This window comes from Bos javanicus, chromosome 24, assembly GCF_032452875.1.
Source record: "Bos javanicus breed banteng chromosome 24, ARS-OSU_banteng_1.0, whole genome shotgun sequence".
NCBI classification, from domain to species: domain Eukaryota; kingdom Metazoa; phylum Chordata; class Mammalia; order Artiodactyla; family Bovidae; genus Bos; species Bos javanicus.
The window spans coordinates 25,996,600-26,016,739 of NC_083891.1; the positions used below are offsets into that span (position 1 = coordinate 25,996,600).

Genomic DNA, 20,140 nt, shown 5'->3' on the forward strand with positions numbered 1-20,140 from the left:
GTACTGGAGTTTCAGCTTTAGCATCATTCCTTCCAAAGAAATCCCAGGGCTGAACTCCTTCAGAATGGACTGGTTGGATCTCCTTGCAGTCCAAGGGACTCTCAAGAGTCTTCTCCAACACCACAGTTCAAAAGCATCAATTCTTTAGTGCTCAGCTTTCTTCACAGTCCAACTCTCACATCCATACATGACCACTGGAAAAACCATAGCCTTGACTAGATGGACCTTTGTTGGCAAAGTAATGTCTCTGCTTTTGAATATGCTGTCTAGGTTGGTCATAACTTTCCTTCCAAGGAGTAAGCGTCTTTTAATTTCATGGCTGCAGTCACCATCTGCAGTGATTTTGGGCCCCCCAAAATAAAATCTGACACTGTGTCCACTGTTTCCCCATCTATTTCCCATGAGGTGATGGGACCAGATGCCATGATCTTTGTTTTCTGAATGTTGAGTTTTAAGCCAACTTTTTCACTCTCCTCGTTCACCTTCATCAAGAGGCTTTTAGTTCGTCTTCACTTTCTGCCATAAGGGTGGTGTCATCTGCATACCTGAGGTTATTGATATTTCTCCCGGCCATCTTGATTCCAGCTTGTGCTTCTTCCTGTCCAGCGTTTCTCATGATGTCTCTGCATATAAGTTAAATAAGCAGGGTAACAATATACAGCCTTGACATACTCCTTTTCCTATTTGGAACCAGTCTGTTGTTCCATGTCCAGTTCTAACTGTTGCTTCCTGACCTGCATACAGGTTTCTCAAGAGGCAGATCAGGTGGTCTGGTATTCCCATCTCTTTCAGAATTTTCCACAGTTTATTGTGATCCACACAGTCAAAGGCTTTGGCATAGTCAATAAATCCCATAATGAACCTTGGAGCTTGTCACCCAGAGCCACTGGAGGGGTAAGATAGTAACCCAAACATTCTGTTCTCTGACTTTAACCAATCTTAATACTCCCTTTCTTACTTTTACTTTACCAGTTTTCCAACTTGTAATATTTTTCCCCCCAATTTCTAATCTTTGATTCTTACATTTTGTCCATTCCACAGGGCTCTACTACTTTCAGGTAGGTTCAAATCTTATCTCCATGACTTGCTGGCTCTCTGACCTTGAACTCTCTAGGCCTCAGTTTTCTTGTCTATAAAAATGGGATAATAACAGTACCAACTTTATAAAATTGTTATGAGTATGGTTTGAGATAATGCACGTAGAGCATTTAGCAAGGTCTGATACATAGAAACTAGTCAATAAATGACAGCTAGTATGACTATGATGGTAATTATAGTAATGACGGCGGCATTTTCCCAGCTCAGGTACTACAGTTCATCACATCATTTACTGTCTCGCCTTTTGACCCTTGGGTTTCTGCTGGTCCTAACCAATAAATGTCAAATTTGAATTTATGTTCTCTTCATCTTAGTTGGACTTTTCAAGTATAATTACCAAAAAAGGATGATTAGGGCTCATACTTAATCATCTTCTTAAGCTTTAGCTACTTTTTCTACACAGTCATATTGTGCCTGCTCAGTCAGGTCCAACTCTTTGCTACCCCATGGACTGTAACCCACCAGGCTCCTCTGTCCATGGGATTTCCCAGGCAGAATACTGGAGTGGCTTGCCATTTCCTCCTCCAAGGGATCTTCCCAACCCAGGGATCAAACTTGCCTCTCCTGCATTGCAAGCAGATTCTTTGCTGCTGAACCATCAGGGAAGACCTTTCTACACAGTGGTCATTGTAAAGGCTTGCCCTTTGCAGTTGACTTTCCTTAACCTCAGTTTTTTTTTTTTTTTTTTTTTTGAGTGATATTTTTATTTATTTTGAGCAGAAACTTAAATCAAGACGAGGACTTCAAAACCATCCTCTACGGCAACTTCATCCATTCGCCCCTCCTTTCCTTGAAGCTCGGAAATCACTCTGTATCATTATCTAAATCTAAGAGTTCAACAGTTGGTCTTGCTTCATTGATCAATGAACCTGTGGCTACCCACATGTGCCAGTCAGTGTATGAGACCCTGTCCCAAGAACGCTCTGTAACCCACTGACTGCTGGCTTTCCATCTCTGCTCTGCCACTTTCTACTAGTGTAACATTTGGGGAGTTAATTTGGCTACTGGATTTCTCAGCTTAACCTCTAAGAAAATAATAATAATTATCACATTGGGTGGTTGTGAGAAGAAGTTAATGTCTGTGAAGTGCTCAGAATAGTACCTAGAACATCATATGAGCTATATTAGCAATAGTTATTATTGGAACTTCCCTAACAGTCCAATGGTTAAGACTTCACCCACACTTCCAATTCAGGGGACGCATGTTCAATCCCTAGTCGGGGAACTAAGATCCCTCATGCTGCACAGTGAGGCCAAAAACTGCAAGCTATTACTCTTCTTGATGCAGGGAATACATCTGTTGAGAGACTTCGTGGGAGGCAATGCAACGGTGAGGGATCCCCTCTCCCTGCCTTCTGGCATGTGAGCTAGGAGTTTTGACTCCCTTTCCTGGGGATTTGATGCTTGAGCAAGGGAAATAGAGGCTGAGAAGATATTCCTGGCTGTATCAGAGGCTTTGAAAGCCTGTGAGGGTGGCAGTGCTGTGTCCTGTCACTGCAGGGGCCATCCTAGGCAGAGGCATCCTGTAACAGGGTCTTCCCTGTGTTTTCTCAGAGTGATGTCTCCCTGGCTCTTCCCAGTTTTCTGAACCTGGTTCATTAGCTTTTGTGCTGATTCTGTAATGTATGTCTTATTACTTCATCAAATTCCTTTTCTGTGATATTAACTGGTGTTCATTTCTCTTGTCTGAAGCCAGGAATCCTGACAGCTTAAAGGGATCACTGCTGAATCTTAAAACTTTCTCTTCCCTTGGGAAGACAGCTTTCCTTTGTTATTGTTCAGTCACTCATTTGTGTCCAACTCTTTGCGACCTCATGGACTGAAGCATGCCAGGCTTCTCTGTCCTTCACTATCTCCCGGCGTTTGCTCAAACTCATGTCCATTGAGTCAGTGATGCCATCCAACCATCTCATTCTCTTTCGTCCCCTTCTTCTCCTGACCTCAATCTCTCCCAGCATCAGGGTCTTTTCCAATGAGTCAGCTCTTTACATCAAGTGGCCAAAGTACTGGAGTTTCAGCATCAGTCCTTCCAATGAATATTCAGGGTTGATTTCCTTTAGGACTGATGGGTTTGATCTCCTTGCTGTCCAAAGGACTCTCAAGAGTCTTCAGCACCACAGTTCAAAAGCATCAGGTCTTTGACAGCCTAAATTCATCTCTGAGAAATGAATGTAATGCATGGGACACACTGTATGTTCCACCCTCGATCTCTTGGAACCTCTTGCCTTCTCTTGTTTCTTTCCCAGATCTGCATGTTTCCTGGCTGACTTAATACAGATACAAAGAACATCTTGCCTCTTGATTGTACAGTTTTTTGCCATGTCCCCTCCATTTCCCCACCACACAGGTTTGAAGGGACTTTAAGTCCTGAATAAATTATTGCTCAGAAAATGTCATTTTAATTTTATAGTATTTAAAACACACTGGCAGGGATTATAAGCAGAATGTAAATATGGATACTTGCATGTTGTACATGGAGGATAATTGGGAGTTTATATCTTATGTTGTTATATTATCTTTAATAGACTTGTAGTTTATAACAGTAGGAGTCATCTTTTTGAAGGAAATTCTCCCAAGAAGCCTAGCAGCTACTTTATTGGAATGATTTCCTAAATAAGTTTCTTAAGAATATTGTTTGACTCTATTTATTAATGCAATTCCACTAAGTTGCTAAGCTAAAACTAGAGTTTAATATTTAATATCCTCAATAAAATAAAAAGAAATCCAATGATTGTTATTAAAATGTTCTCTGTCATACAAATGAAGAGGTCAGAAATGAAAACAAAAACAGAAACTCTGCAGCCTTATATCAGGATGCTGTTTGCTGTGAAATGTACTTGCCTTTAGATTTATATATGAATATTTGAGGGACGCCCCTGGTGGCTCAGTGGTGAAGACTTTGCTTTCCAGTGCAGGAGGTAGGGGCTCGATTCCTGGTCAGGGAGCTAAGATATCACATGCTTCCCAACTCACAAACCAAAGAGAAACAATGTTGTAACAAATTCAATATTTAATCCAGGTGACTGCAAATTTCACAGATGAAGCAATTCATGTGCAGAAAAGTGTTTTAACTCAAAGTACACAAGCGTAAGAGGCAAACCTACCCTTTAAAAGACTAAATGGCTAAATGACATTACCTATTATGCTGAATGGGGTTTTCCTGGTGGCTCAGACTTTAAAGAATCCACATGCAATTTAGGAGACTCAGGTTTGATCCCTGGGTCCAAAAGATCCCCTGGATGAGGGCATGGCAACCCACTGCGGTATTCTTGCCTGGAGAATTCCATGGACAGAGGAGTCTGGTGGGTTACAGTCCATGGGGTCGCAAAGAGTCAGACATGAATGAAGTGACTTAGCATGAGCGCATAATGCTAAATGAGAGCATTATTCCAGGAGCTCAGCCATGTTTCCGATCCCTCCTCTTCCTTTTTCCTCTATCTTTACTTCTCTCCTTTTTATGCTTGCAAATAATTTATTTACTTATTTGGCTGTGCTGGCATGTGGGATCTTCGATCTTTGTTGCAGCACGTGGGATCATTCGAACTCTTAGTTGCAGCGTGTGGGATCTAGTTCTCTGACCAGGGATGGAACCTGGGCCCCCTGCATTAGAAGCACAGAGGGAACCACCAGGGAAGTCCGCTGCTTGAAAAGAATTTTTAGGACTCTGTAACAGACTTTTCGGCAAGGAATTCCAAACTCAGAATACAAAAGCCTGTCAATTTTTCCTAAAGGAACAAGAGAAATAGTCTATTCATCATACTCTCTTTTCCCCCCCTCCAGGGAAACCGCAGCACCAGGGGAAGGGACAAAATCTGTGTGCAGCACGCTGCTGGACTCTGTGGATGCGATGATCAGCAAGACTCCTGGGGCCTCGCCCTGATGGAGGGCACATTCTAATGGAGAAGATAGACAAAGAGACAAGAATAGATGAGATACAGTGTGCAATCGTAATAACTGCTAAGAAGGAAACAAAGAAGGGACTGGCAGAGAAAGTCATTGGGATCATGGGATCTGCTCTCAGGTGGCCAGGAGAAGCTCTCTGAGAGGAAGATATAAGCTGATTCATGGCTTCCCAGGTGGTAAGGAATCCACCTGCAAAGCAGGAGACTCAGGTTGGATTCCTGGGTCAGGAGGATCCCCCAGAGAAGGAAATGGCAACCCGCTCCAGTTTCTTGCTTGGGAAATCCTATAGACAGAGGAGCCTGGCGGGCTACAGTCCATGGGGTCGCAAAAGAGTGGGACACGACTGAGTGACTAAACTACCACCACCATGGAAAGGGGGATGAACCAGGAGTGAACTAACTGCTGAGGAGAAATTCCAGACAGAGGGATAGGGCGTGGCTAAGTCAAGGCAAAAATGACGACTTACTTGTGTGGTCTCATGGGGACCAATTAATTTCTTAACATCTGATCCTGTCATTTTCTTTTTTATTCAACAAAAATTTATTTGTTTCTCTGTGGGAGGCATAATTCTAGCCAAAGGGATTAAACAGTCCCTGAACAGAAAGAATTTATTGTCCAGGAAGGAAAACTTGCCAGTCAACTGGAAATGACTAATCAGAGTAAAAGGAGGCTTTCTATGAGAAGCATACCTAGTACCAATTCACGAGGGGGTAAAGAACCAGGAAAGGTTTGCCTACACAGGTAACGTCCAAGCAGACACCTGGGCATAAGGGGAATTATATGTCATTAACGGGGCATGGAAACACAGGGGGTGTGATTGTCTCCTTTCATTGGATTGGAAGAGTTGAATAAATGACTTCAACATCTCTATGGTTGAATTGTGTTCCCCCCATATTCATATTCATATGGGCTTCCCCAGTGACTCAGCAGTAAAGAATCCACCTGTAATGCAGGAGCTGCAGGGAACGTGGGTTGATCCCTGGGTCAGGAAGATCCCCTGGAGGAGCACATGGAAACCCACTCCAGTATTCTTACCTGGAGAATCCATGGACAGAGAAGCCTGGTGGGCTACAGTCCATAGGGTCACAAAGAGTTGGACATGACTGAAGCAACTTAGCACGCACAGGAATATTTATATGTTGAGGACTGGTACCTCAGAATGTGACCTTATGTGGGATCAGGGTCATAGCATCTGCCCATTAGCTAAAATGAGGCTATTATTATGGGCCCTAATCCAATGTGACTGGTATCTTATAAAAAAAGGGGACATTTGGACACAGGGACACATAAAAAGGGAAGGTAATGTGAAGGGACATGTGAAAAGATAGTCATCTCTAATCCAGGGAGAGAGGACTGGAACAGATCCTTTTGCCTGGAAAAAACACTTTGCTCACATCTTGCCAACAATGAGATTATAAATTTCTGTTGTTTGAGTCACCTGGTTTGTGATATTTTGTTACAGCAGCCCTACTAAGCTAATATAAACATAAAGTAGGAAATACCTACATGATTGTCTTAAATGAAAGGAATATACGGAAATGAACATACAGAAAGTATATGTGTTGTGCATATGTGCTCATTTGTGTCCAACTCTTTTCAACCTCAATCGACTATAGCCCACCAGATTCCTCTGTCCATGGAATTTTCCAGGCAAGAATATTGGAGTAGGTTGCCATTTACTTCTTAAGGGGATCTTCCTGACCCAGGAATTGAACCCAAGTCTCTTGAATTTCCTGCACTGGCAGGAAGATTCTTTACCATTGCACCATCTGGGAAGCCACAGAATATATATATATTCACCTATAACTTGGTGAGCTATCCTAAAATTGCACACATACAAACAAAAATATTACACCTTTGGGAGAAAATATTTGTGAAAGATGTATCTGATAAAAGACTGGCAGCCAAAAATATACAAAGAATGTTTCAAAATTCAGCAGTAAAAAAACAAGTCAACTAAAAAATGGGCCAAAGAACTCAAGTCCTCATCAAATATGATGTGTGTGTGTGTGTGTGTGTGTGTGTGTGTGTTAGTCACTCAGTCCTGTCCAACTCTTTGCAACCCCATGGACTGTAGCCTGCCAGGCTCCTCTGTCCACAGGATTCTCCAGGCAAGAATACTGGAGTGGGTTGCCATTCCCTTCTCCAGATGATATACAGATGGCAAATAAGCATATGAAAATATGCTTCACATCATGTCATCAGGGAAATGCAAACTGAAATAACAATGAGATACCACTGCACACCTATGGCACCCCACTCCAGTACTCTTGCCTGGAAAATCCCATGCACAGAGGATCCTGGAGGGCTGCAGTCCATGGGGCTGCTGAGGGTTGGACACGACTGAGCGACTTCACTTTCACTTTTCACTTTCACGCATTGGAGAAGGAAATGGCAACCCACTCCAGTGTTCTTGCCTGGAGAATCCCAGGGACGGGGAGCCTGGTGGGCTGCCGTCTATGGGTCGCACAGAGTTGGACACGACTAAAGTGACTTAGCAGCAGCAGCAGCATACCTATTAGAATGGCTAAAACCTGGAACACTGACACCACTAAATGCTGACAAGGATGTGGAATAAAAGGAAAACAAAATGATACAGTTGTTTTAAAGGCAGCTTAACAGTTTCTTTCCCAGTTGGCCCAGCTGTAAAGAACAGTCTGCCAAAGCAGGAGACACAGGTTCGATCCCTGTGTCAGGAAGATCCCCTGGAGAAGAAAATGGCAACCCACTCCAGTATTCTTGCCTGGAAAATCTCATGGACAGAGGAGCCTGGCAGGCTACAGTCCATAGCATTGCACAGAGTCTGACGCAACTAAAGTGACTGAGCATGCATAAATGTTCTTGCCTGGAAAATCCCTTGGACAAAGGAACCTGGTGGGGTACAATCCATGGGTTGCAAAGAGTCTGACACAACTGAGTGACTAAATGACAACAACGAGCATACTCATATGATCCAGCAATTGTATCTCTGTATTTACCTAAGAGAACCGAAAATTTATGTCCACCCAAAAACCTGCACACAGATGTGTATTGCATTTTTATTCACCATTGCCAAAACTTAGAAGAAACCAAGATGTCCTTCAGCAGTCGAATGGACTCACAAATTGCAATACACTCAGACAATGGACTATTAATTAGTACTATAAAGAAATGAGCTGTCAAGTCATGAAGACAATGAAGAAACTAAAACGTATATTACTAAATGAAAGAAGCCAATTTGCAAAGGTTCCATACTGTGTAATTCCAACTATATGACATTCTGGAAAAGGCAAAATTGTGGAGACAGTAAAATGATCAGTGGTCCGCAAAGGTTGGGGTGGGGAAGAAGGATGAATAGGTGGAACACAGCCTAATTTTAGGGTAGGTAAACTATTCTGTACAACACTGTAATGGAGGCTACATGCACATTCACCAAACCCATACAGTATATACCCAGAAATAAACTCTAATGTGAACTCTGGACATTGGATAACAATGATCTATCAGTATTCCCTCAGTTGTAATAAATGTTCCATTCTGGTGGGGATGTTGCAAATAGGGGAAGCTACTATGTGTGGGGGTAGGAGGTATGTGGGAACTCTTTGTCCTTTCCTCTCAGTGTTGTTGTGACCCTAAACCTACTCTAAAAATAAGGTCGGGGCTTCCCTGGTGGTCCAGTGGTTAAGACTCCACATTTCTAATGCACAGGGTGTAGGTTTAAGCCCTGACTGTAGAACTGCTGCTGCTGCTAAGTCCTTCAGTCGTGTCCGACTCTGTGCGACCCCATAGACGGCAGCCCATCAGGCTCCCCTGTCCCTGGGATTCTCCAGGCAAGAACAGTGGAGTGGGTTGCCATTTCCTTCTCCAGTGCATGAAAGTTAAAAGTGAAAGTGAAGTCGCTCAGTCGTGTCCGACTCTTAGCGACCCCATGGACTGCAGCCTACCAGGCTACTCCGTTCATGGGATTTTGCAGGCAAGAGTACTGGAGTGGGGTGCCATTGCCTTCTCCGGACTGTAGAACTAGGATCCCACATTTCACACAACCAAAAAAACTTTTAAAAACAGATTTACTTTAAAAAATGCTGTACTTTGTTTCATAGAGCCCTTTAATTAGAATATATGAAAGCAAGCTAAATCTTCCTAATTTGGTAAATACAAAGCATGACATTTCTCTTGACTTTTCAAAGAAAACCTTTATAGGTAAATCTGCAGCTTTGTATCTTGTTCTTGATAATTACATTAGTTCTATGTTTTATTGCATAAGTAACACTTGGGATTCACAACCAGTCTAAACTGGAAATTTTAAAGAAACATTTTTTTTTTTAAAGAAAGTTTTCTCCAATAATATTGATCTTAGCCCTGAGTCACTTTTTATTTATTTTAATGTTCATTGGACCTTATTAAAATTAAAGAAGAAAATTTTCTCTACAAGGCTGAGTAATGAAAATAAAGAGAAAATTCTTAAATAGCATGCAGATATTTGTATACATAGGGTAGTGTGTGTGTGTGCATGCACGCTTGGTCATGTCTGACTCTGCAACCCTATAGACTGTAGCCTGCCAGTCTCCTCTGTCCATGGAATTTCCCAGGCAAGAATATTGGAGTGAGTTGCTATGTATGCTCTGGTTTAAATTGTTTGGGGAATGAGTGAGATGTCCTCAGAGATTTTAAATACTCAGAATATGCATGGAAGTAAATCCACTTTTTCTTCCTCTCTACCTTCCCTTTCTCTATTTAAAAATTAATACATGAAATGACAAGAGGAAGAAATAGACTCATTTCTTGTAGTCATCAAAACATGCAGAAGTGCCCCCAATTTGCTACCTTTTATTTTAAATTTCTAAAGATATCCACAGATTGGACGAAAGGCATTTCTTGTGAAAAGTTTGTTAGTTCTTGTTAGGGGAGGATTCTCTTAGCTTATTTAGATTGGCCAGTGGTCCTCACTCTAGGCAGCACATTCAAATCACCTGGAAGGATATCTTTGGTTTCTTTGTTTATTTAAGTATCTGAGCTCAAATCCCAGAGATTTGGATTTAATTGGCCTGGGGTGGGGCCCAGACATCAGTAATTTTTTTTTTTTGACTTTATAACTGGTGGCAGTTGAGAACCCCTGACCTAAGCAGTGTTTCTCCTCCTTGGCTAATCATCAGAATCACCAGGGCAACTATTAAAAATGTAGCTTCCTTGGTCATTCCCTCAAGAATCTGATTCCTTAAGTCTGAAGTGGACCAAAGGAATCTGTGCTTTTAACAAGCACCCTGGGTGTTTTGATAATCAGCCAAGTTTGAGAAACACAGGAGAAGTCCAATAAAAATGCTTAACAAGCTCAACTGGTCTGTTTTTTGTCTGATGACAAAATTCCCTCCAATCCATCTTACTGCTGCCTCTCATTGAAAAAACAAAGTTTTTCTTTTAAAATCTTCTACCTTTTCCTTGGATATGTGTTTGTGCATGTGTATTTGGTTTAACTGACCATCCATCCCTTTCAGAGCATTCAAGGACCAATTCGCCATGTTCATTTTATGCACACACAGTCACAGATACCCACAACATAAATAAAACCAAATAGCGGCAAAATATTTGTGTATTTTTAATCACTCTAAACACTGGGAAGAGTTTTTTAAATGATATTTTTCTTTAGGGAAAATTGCTTTGCAATCAGATGCTACTTTCTTCACTGACTGAATCACCATGTTCTATCCACATGAATTTGGGATTCTTAAATGACATTCTCAGAGTCTGACATTGAATATAGAATGCATACAATTAAGCACTTTCCTTCAATTTCCTTCAAGTCCCCCCTGTCAGAACACCTCGTCCTCATCCTCCTTTGGGAGGTAATACCTCGTGTCTCATCTGGTAAGGAATCTCCCACCAGTGCAGGAGACCTGGATTCAGTCCCTGGGTTGGGAAGATCCCCTGGAGAAGGGAATGGCAACCCACTCCAGTATTCTGGCCTGGAGAATTCGATGAACAGAGGAGCCTGGCAAGCTGCAGTCCATGGAATCACAGAGAAATCGACTAACACTTTCATCACTAACTGGGGTTGGGAAGGAAGCTCCATTCTGCTGACTAGACTTTTCAAGTGACTCTGCCCAGTGAGATTCTGCAAAAGGTGTTTCTTGTTAGACAGGTGCCTTTCAGCCAGGTCTCAAATTGCAACTAAGTTTCTAGGGTGGGGTGAGAAGGAAGGAATTCCATCTGTATTTTCACAGTTTAAATGTTATAAGCAGCATTCTAATTTACAGTATCTATTAAGCACATTTGTACTTCTTAAATCAGCATGGAGTTCTAGAAGTATGGATTTCACAGAGAAAGACTTCTTTGGAACTTGTATTCAGGAAATAAACCTCAAGTTTATTGAGGTTTCAAGCTTGCTGCTTCAAACATACTAGAATTTCCAGATTTAACAAACAAAAATGAACAGAACAGCATCATCACCAATGAAAATAATGACAAAATAAAGGGGCAAGAACCCACAGAGTTTCTTTCTCTATTTTCCTTTTTTGCTGAACTCTTTGCTTTTACCTGCAGCTGTTTTTCACTTGAATCTTCAGGCCTTCTGTAGTTAGATTTTTTACTTAGACACCAATATGTTTATTTTGTTTTAATTCTTTACAAGAAAGTGAAACATATTGATATATTTTCTTTCACTTTTCGCCCCCTCACAATCGGAAATAGAGTAAGACTGTCCTAGTCTAAAAAAAAAAAAAAACAAATAGAATAAATAATCAATGTTATCCCTGGAAGAAACACAAGCTGGAATCAAGATTGCCAGGAGAAATGTCAATAACCTCAGATATGCAGATGACACCACCCTTATGGCAGAAAGTGAAGAGGAACTCAAAAGCCTCTTGATGAAAGTGAAAGAAGAGAATGAAAAAGTTGGCTTAAAGCTCAACATTCAGAAAACAAAGATCATGGCATCTGGTCCCATCCTATTTCATGGGAAATAGATGGGGAAACACTGGAAACAGTGTCAGACTTTATTTTGGGGGGCTCCAAAATCACTGCAGATGGTGACTGCAGCCATGAAATTAAAAGATGCTTACTCCTTGGAAGGAAAGTTATGACCAACCTAGATAGCATATTCAAAAGCAGAGACATTACTTTGCCAACAAAGGTCCAGCTAGTCAAGGCTATGGTTTTTCCTGTGGTCATGTATGGATGTGAGAGTTGGACTGTGAAGAAGGCTGAGTGCCGAAGAATTGATGCTTTTGAACTGTGGTGTTGGAGAAGACTCTTGAGAGTCCCTTGGACTGCAAGGAGATCCAACCAGTCCATTCTGAAGGAGATCAGCCCTGGGATTTCTTTGGAGGGAATGATGCTGAAGCTGAAACTCCAGTACTTTGGCCACCTCATGCAAAGAGTTGACTCATTGGATAAGACTCTGATGCTGGGAGGGATTGGGGGCAGGAGGAGAAGGGGACGACAGAGGATGAGATGGCTGGATGGCATCACTGACTCGATGGATGTGAGTCTGGGTGAACTCCGGGAGTTGGTGATGGACAGGGAGGCCTGGCGTGCTGCGATTCATGGGGTTGCAAAGAGCCGGACACTACTGAGTGACTGAACTGAACTGAACTGATCCCAGTTGGTTGTTTAACAACCAATTCTCCAGAAAAATATATCTTTGAAAAAATGTTCTGATTTAGCGCCTATGATGTTTGCCATGGGGTAAATACTCCCACATTGTTGATTTCAAGCTACCAACGTGATTCTCTGAGAGCAGATTTTGGAAGAGATGTGCATAGTTGGGTATAAAGAACTAGGACACACGCCTTCCATGCATCCCTGGCGGTAACGTTATGAGCATTTATTCATGTAATTTAATCCATTATAACCTAATAAAGTGGAAGAAGAAACTTAAAATCAATTGAGTCTGGGTTTTGGTCTAGCCACTTACTAGCCATGTGAACTCAGGCAAGGAACTTCATTCTCTCTGATCCTGAGTCCTTCTGACTAATGTATTTAAAGCTTTCTCTATAACCATCTCCTTTTGAATGTTATCTGCTTCTCAGCATGTTCCAAAACAAGTGTAAAGTATGTCATGTTGCTAGCATGTACTTTGAAATGACGTAATGAAAATGGCACTTCTACTGCAATTTAATCATGGGAAAAATATCAGACAAATCCCGTAGGACACACAGTCTCTGACCAGTACTCTTTAAAACTGTCAAGGTCATTGAAAGCAAGGACAATGTAAGAGACTACTACAGTCAAGAAGAACATAAGAAGACGTACTTACTGAATATTATATGATATAACATCAGCCTCCTGATGGGAGGCTGGAGCAGAAAAAGGAAGCAAAATAAAAGCTAAAGAAAAATCTGAATAAAGTATGGACTTTAGTTAATAATGATATATCAATCTTGGCTCACCAATTATAAGAAATGTAGCACAATAATGTAAGATAGTAGTAGGAGAAAGTGAGTGTAGAGTGTCTAGGAACTCTGTACTCTTCTTGAAAATTTTCTAGAAGATTGAAACTGTTCTAAAACATATCAACATGAACAACAACAAAAAAATTCAAGTGTAAGATTTTCCCCATGGGATAAATATTTGGAAAAACTATTATATAATACCACCACTGAATCCTCTCTTCTATAGGATGGAAATTCCCAGTTTTTTTTTAATGATCCTTTATGTGTTACATCTTCAAGTTCCTCCATCCTGGGAGTTTCTCATCACTTCCTGAATAAGCGTTGTTCGTCACACTGTTTTTGGTTTTGGTTATAAACTTCTCTGAAGATTGTTCTTCCTTTGGATCCCTTTAGTTGCTTAACTTCACTTCATCTTTCAAGAGCCACTCAAACAGCGCCTCCTCCTTTATGACGCACCAAATCTAACGGACTGCTTTCCTATCCACTGTGCCAAGTGACTCTCTCTTCTCTGTACTCTCATGACATTTGTTCAGAGCTCCTATTACATCATGCAGTGTTATAATTTTTCTCATCTGTTTCTTTTTTTCACACTTTAAGAAGAGGCCATGTCTGTAATCCTGGAGAACCTAGAAAAGCACCAGATACAAAGAAGGGGCACGCTAATTATCAGTTGATAAGTTTGGTCCTACCTATTCTAGCCAGTAACGCTAATCCATTTTGGTCAGTTCTCCGTTCAAATTTACAGTTGTCGCTGGGTATCCAAGGGGGACTGGTTCCAGGATGCCCCACTCACAGCACTGAGGATACGAAAATCTGTGGATGTTCAAGTCCCTTAAACAAAATGACGTAGGACAATTGGGTCTTGATATCCACAGGTTGGAATCCAAGGAAGGTAACTGCAAGCAGGGGTGGGGCGCTGTGCCCGCGTGCCTCTTTTAGATCGGATGTTCTGCATCCTCTTTTCGCTTATCTAATTCCTATCTTTCGATTCTCCATTTACAAGATACACTTTCTTTCTGAACCTCCATCTCACTTATAGTTAGTGAGGCGGCATTAACTTGTTTATCCTTGTTTTAATGCACACTTACTTTGATTTCAGGGCCATTTTCTTGATCTGTGCTTGAAGTCCTTGGTCTAGGCTTGAAGAACATGTTGGTGTCTATGCTTGGTCACCTAATACTGGCTAAGATGTTCTGGTGGTCTGGTTTTCTGATTGTCCTGCTCTTCTGTGAATGTCCTTCCTCTGAATGCTGGAAAACTGAAATTCTGACCAATATTTAGCATGTGCTCATGTATTTCATGGGGCTTCCGAGGTGGCTCAGACAATAAAGAATTTGCCTGCAATGCAGGAGAACCAGGTTTGATCTCTGGGTTGGGAATATCCTCTGGAGAAGAGAATGGGACCCCACTGTAGTATTCTTGCCTGGAGAATTCCATGAATAGAGGAGCTTCATGGGTTACAGTCCCTGAGATTGCAAAGAGTCGAACATGACTGGGGACTAACACTTTCTTTCTTTCATATATTTCTTGTTCTGTTCTCTCTTTGAAACATAGGCATTTTGTCCACTTCACAGCATTGTAAGCATTTTTTAGGGTATAAGTGTTTTCCCCTACAAATTTTGTTTTTCTCACATTCCCAGGCAGTGTGATAGACACATCAGTTCAGTTAAATTCAGTTCAGTCGCTCAGTCGTGTCCGACTCTGCAACCCATGAACTACAGCACTCCAGGTCTCCCTGTCCATCACCAACTCCCGGAGTCCACCCAAACCCATGTCCATTAAGTCGGTGATGCCATCCAACCATCTCATCCTCTGTCATCCCCTTCTCCTCCTGCCTTCAATCTTTACCAGCATCAGGGTCTTTTCCAATGAGTCAGCTCTTCGCATCAGGTGGCCAAAGTATTGGAGTTTCAGCTTCAACATCAGTCCTTCCAGTAGACACACAGCAAATCCTTATTAATAAATAGGGGTCTTATTCTAATTCACACTGACAACCTGGCAAAATACTGGGCCTGTTCCAATATGAATCCAAACTCTGTGAGTTAAGTCTGGAAGTTCCTACAGTCAGTGCTTTCTAGACTCACTTTCCCTAAATTATTCCAGGGCTGGAGAATTGTATGTTCCCAGTTGATTGCAGAAGCATCTACAGTGCAACAATAATTTGAGTCCAGTGGCTAATTGAGGCTATTTCATAAAGGGAGTATGCTTTAAAGGGTGTGGTTTCTTTTGTTTAATGTTAATCACTCTTAATCCATTTACATAAAGGAATGTGTTTACACAGTTAATACAAACCTAAAGTGTAAATGTGTATTTTTAATGTAACTTAGTCCACAAATATTCAAGGGGCACTACCTTCCCTTTCTCCATCAATCAGTATTTTATGCATTATATATTCTATGAGTTAAAAATTCTTATATATTCTATTAATGAAAGTAACACCATCAGGGCTTCAGCAAAACAGACTATAGAATTATTTTCTTTCTGAATAAAGGTAAAATCGCAAAAGAGTCAGCACAATGGTTGAGACCAAGTTGAGATAAAGCCGAGTTCTTTCACTGTACCTGAGACCTCTGATCAGTCTCAAGAGAAGCACAGGGGGCAGCCAGGCACATCTTCCAAGTACAAATATTCTCAGAAACAGTCTAGTTCAAATGTTTTTACTAAAAGACAAAACACTTTACAAAGTGTTTCTCTATTCACACGGGAGAACGTGTTTTGTTTGATCGTGCACAGCAGTTTCTGCTTCCCATTCTCATTATCTTCCTGTATATGACTCAGGATGTAAAGAATCCACCTGCCAATGCAGCAGAATTGGGTTTGATCCCTGGGTCAAGAAGATCCCTTAGAGAAGGAAACGGCAACCCACCACTGTATTCTTGCCTGGGAGATCCCACCATGGACAGAGGCGCCTACTGAGCAACAGTCCATGCAGTTACGAAGAGTTAGACACTATTAAGCAACTAAACAACAACACTGCATATAAGAAATAGCAGCAGTTCATAGCAACCCTTGTAAGGACCAGCAATTTAATCCCTCTTTTTTACCCTTTGAGCCTTAAGCAGCAGCAGGACCACTGATTTGATGATTTGACAGTCTGTTTGTTCAGTTAACCTTAGATAAGAACAAATTCTTAGGGGCATTTCATGAAACACTATACAAAATCAGATCAATAGAGATTTATTTTTATGACATCCAAAACAAGCTACAAGAACCTTAGCTAAAAGAACCCTACTTTTAGTTCAAGAATGAAAGAAATTAGAAATGGTTCCACTGAGTATGAATCACATTTGCTATAGAAATGACAACACGTATTTCAATCTAGCCAAAAATCAATTTATAAAGCTCTGGGTGGGTTCATGGTTCTTACTTCAGAAAATGTCAGTAGTTTCTCAGGGAAGATTAGTGTTGCAATGGACTTATAAGGCAGAAATACTTTTGCAGTCAATGCATTTTGTTGACTCAATCACAAAGTTACAAAAGGCTAGAAATTAAGTGTAAAAATTTTCTCATCTCAAGAAGGTCCATTGAAGAAAGGCTTTTAATTATTAACGTGTTTGGTGTGTTCTATGGTTTCAAATATGTGCCAATACATAAAAAAGAACATAGGTATTATAAAAAAAACTACAATGGCTTGGTAGTTGCGAAAAGTGCTATACATCATGTTTAGGTAAATACTTCAAATTAAAATTATAATTTTTTTTACTTAGTAACATAGAAAGATTTTTAGTGATCTGATAACTTTTGACCCTGGTGAGAGTGTTTATTGTTGCATTCACTGTCAGTAAGAATGTACATAGATAGCATCACTCATTATTAGAGAAATGCAAATCAAAACCACAATGAGGTATTATCTCATGCTAGTCAGAATGGCTGCCATCAAAAAGTCTACAAAAAAATAAATGCTGGTGTGGAGAAAAGGGAACCCTTTTGCTCTGTTGGTGGGAATGCAAACTGTACAGCCACTATGGAAAAAACAGTGTGGAGATTCCTTAAAAAACTGCAAATATAACTGCCATACAACCCAGCAATCCCACTGCTGGGGGACTGCTCCCACACATGGAGGAAACTAGAATTGTAGCACTGTTTACAACAGCTAGGACTTGGAAGCAACCTAGATGTCCATTGGGAGGTGAATGGATAAGGGAATAGGATTCAGATCAGATCAGTCGCTCAGTCGTGTCCGACTCTTTGCAACCCCATGAATCGCAGCACGCCAGGCCTCCCTGTCCATCACCAACTCCCGGAGTTCACCCAGACTCACATCCATCGAGTCAGTGATGCCATCCAGCCATCTCATCCTCTGTCATCCCCTTCTTCTCTTGCCCCCAATCCCTCCCAGCATCAGAGTCTTTTCCAATGAGTCAACTCTTTGCATGAGGTGGCCAGCTATAAAAAAAGAACACATTTGAGTCAGTTCTAAAGAGGTGGATGAAACTGGAGCCTATTATTCAAAGTGAAGTAAGTCAGAAAGAAAAACACCAATGCAGTATATTAACTCACATATACGGAATTTAGAAAGATGGTAATGACGATCCTATATGCAAGGCAGCAGAAGAGACACAGATGTAAAGAACAGACTTTTGGACTATGTGGGAGAAGGCAAGGGTGGGATGATTTGAGAGAACAGCATTTAAACATGTATATTACCATATGTAAAATAGATGACCAGTGCAAGTTCGATGCATGAAGCAGTGTTCTCAAAGCCGGTGCTCTGGGACAACCTGGACAGATGGGGTGGGGAGGGAGGTGGGAAGGGGGTTCAGGATTGGGGGACGGACACATGTGCACCCATGACCGATTCATATCAATGTATGGCAAAAACAACCACAGTAGTGTAAAGTAATTTCCCTCCAATTAAAATTAATTAATTTTAAAAAAGAAAATATCCAGGTTGACAAAATTAAAGGGAAAAAAAAAGAATGTACACGGGTACTCTGATTTTGTGACGCAAGTTGATTTTGTATACTAAAAGCTATTAAGTCCCATTAAATATTTTTGATCTAGAACTTTGTAGGACTTGTAGGACTCTATCTTGAGAAGATGCTCCTAAATCTAGAGAGAGCCATCCAAGATAGCACAAGTGGTAAAGAACCTGCTTGCCGAGGCAGGAGACAAGAGATGCAGGTTTGATCCCTGGGTTGGGAAGATCCCCTGGAGGAGGAAATGGCAACTCACTCTAGTATTCTTGTCTGGAGAATCCCATGAACAGAGAAGCCTGGTGGGCTATAGTCCATAGGATTGTAAAGAGTCAGACTCAACTGAAGCAACTTAGCAAACAAATCTAAAGAAGGGTTTATCTGTCAAGATGGTCTTTATAACCATAAAAATAAAAAATTAAATGACTTAGATATCCAATATTAAGGAGTTGGGTAAATCAATCATAAATCATTTGTTTGAATAAGTTTAATACAGTCACTGGTAAATCTATGTAGGACTTATAACATAGGACAAATGTTTGTTTTATTTTATTAAGTGGACAAGGCATGCTATGTAATTATATTTATAGCACAGTATAACAATGTTAAAAAATTCTATATACAGAAACTGGACTGGAGTATATACCCTGGAAGATTACCTTTAGATCATAGGTGAAGATTCCCTTCCTCCTTTTTTATCTTAACAAAGTTTAGGTAAGGAATGTATATTTTTATGTTTAAAAATCAACATTTAAAAACATGATTTTTAATATGTAATATGAATAACTGACAGTAAAATTCCATTTGTCATTTAAAAATACTTTTTAAAAACTTAATTTTGAAAACCAGCACAGAAAATAATAATTGGAGGAAATATCAGAAAGAGATTAAAAGTCTAAAATATTCATTGTGTTTCTTTCACCAGGATGAAGTCCTTTAATTTTCAAAACTGATAGTAGACTGTAAGCTTCATGAGGGCAGAGATGGTGTTTTTTCCAGCTTCCATTCAGCAGCACCATGAGTAGTGCTTAGGAAACAGAAGGTGTTAATAAATGATTGATGGATAATCCACTGACACTGTTGAAATGAGAATAAAGAAAAGGTCAGTTTACTGGGCATCATATAATCTGTTTTTCCAGACACCTTTTTCTGTCAATAGCTGACAACTGTCTTGGAGCAAGACCTTCCTCACCACTTCTTGCCCATGTGCTCTGGCCTTCCCTTGAGTTTAGCCTTTGGGGCAAGACTCTCCAGTGGGATTGTGTTTACTCCAACTAGTAAAAATAAGACATGCTCTTCCAACTATGGATTACTGAACAACTGACTGCAGTCTGAGAGTTTCTGGTTACCGTCTTTGGCTCTGTACTGAGAACACACTGAATGATAGTGAAACCAACAGAAAGTCAGAGCTAAGAGATGGAGAGAACCAATAGCTTTACTTATTCACTTGTTTTTGGTTGCACTGCATCTTACTGTGGTGCACAGGCTTTTCTCTGTGGTGGCTTCTCTTGTGGAAGAGCACAGACTTCAGGCCCAGGGCTTCAGTAGTTGTGATGTGTGGGCTCAGGTTTGGTAGTCGTGACACAAGGGCTTAGATGCTGTGAAGCATGTGAAATCTTCCTGGACCAGGGGTCACACTGGTGTCCCCTGCCTTGGCAGGCAGATTCTTAACCCCTGGGCCTCCAGGGAAGTCCGAGACAGCCAGTATCTTGGTGACATCATTTGATCGCTTGACTTGAACTATGCTTGAATCCAGGACATCCCTGGACTTCCCAATTACATGACCTAACAAATGCCTTTATCCTCAATAATTTTGTTTTGTTTTGCTTCTCTTAAGCCAATTTAAGTTGGGTGTGT

General features: G+C 40.9%; 1 long non-coding RNA gene across 1 annotated transcript in view; it reads left to right on the forward strand.

Moving 5' to 3' along the window:
- The window catches only part of LOC133237537 (uncharacterized), a 30,080-nt gene extending 24,213 nt beyond the window's left edge, over positions 1-5,867 (forward strand). Inside the window, exon 2 of the long non-coding RNA XR_009733235.1 lies at positions 4,879-5,867. This is a non-coding gene — a long non-coding RNA (uncharacterized LOC133237537). The remainder of the gene's footprint in view (positions 1-4,878) is intronic.
- The last annotated feature ends 14,273 nt before the right edge of the window (positions 5,868-20,140 follow it).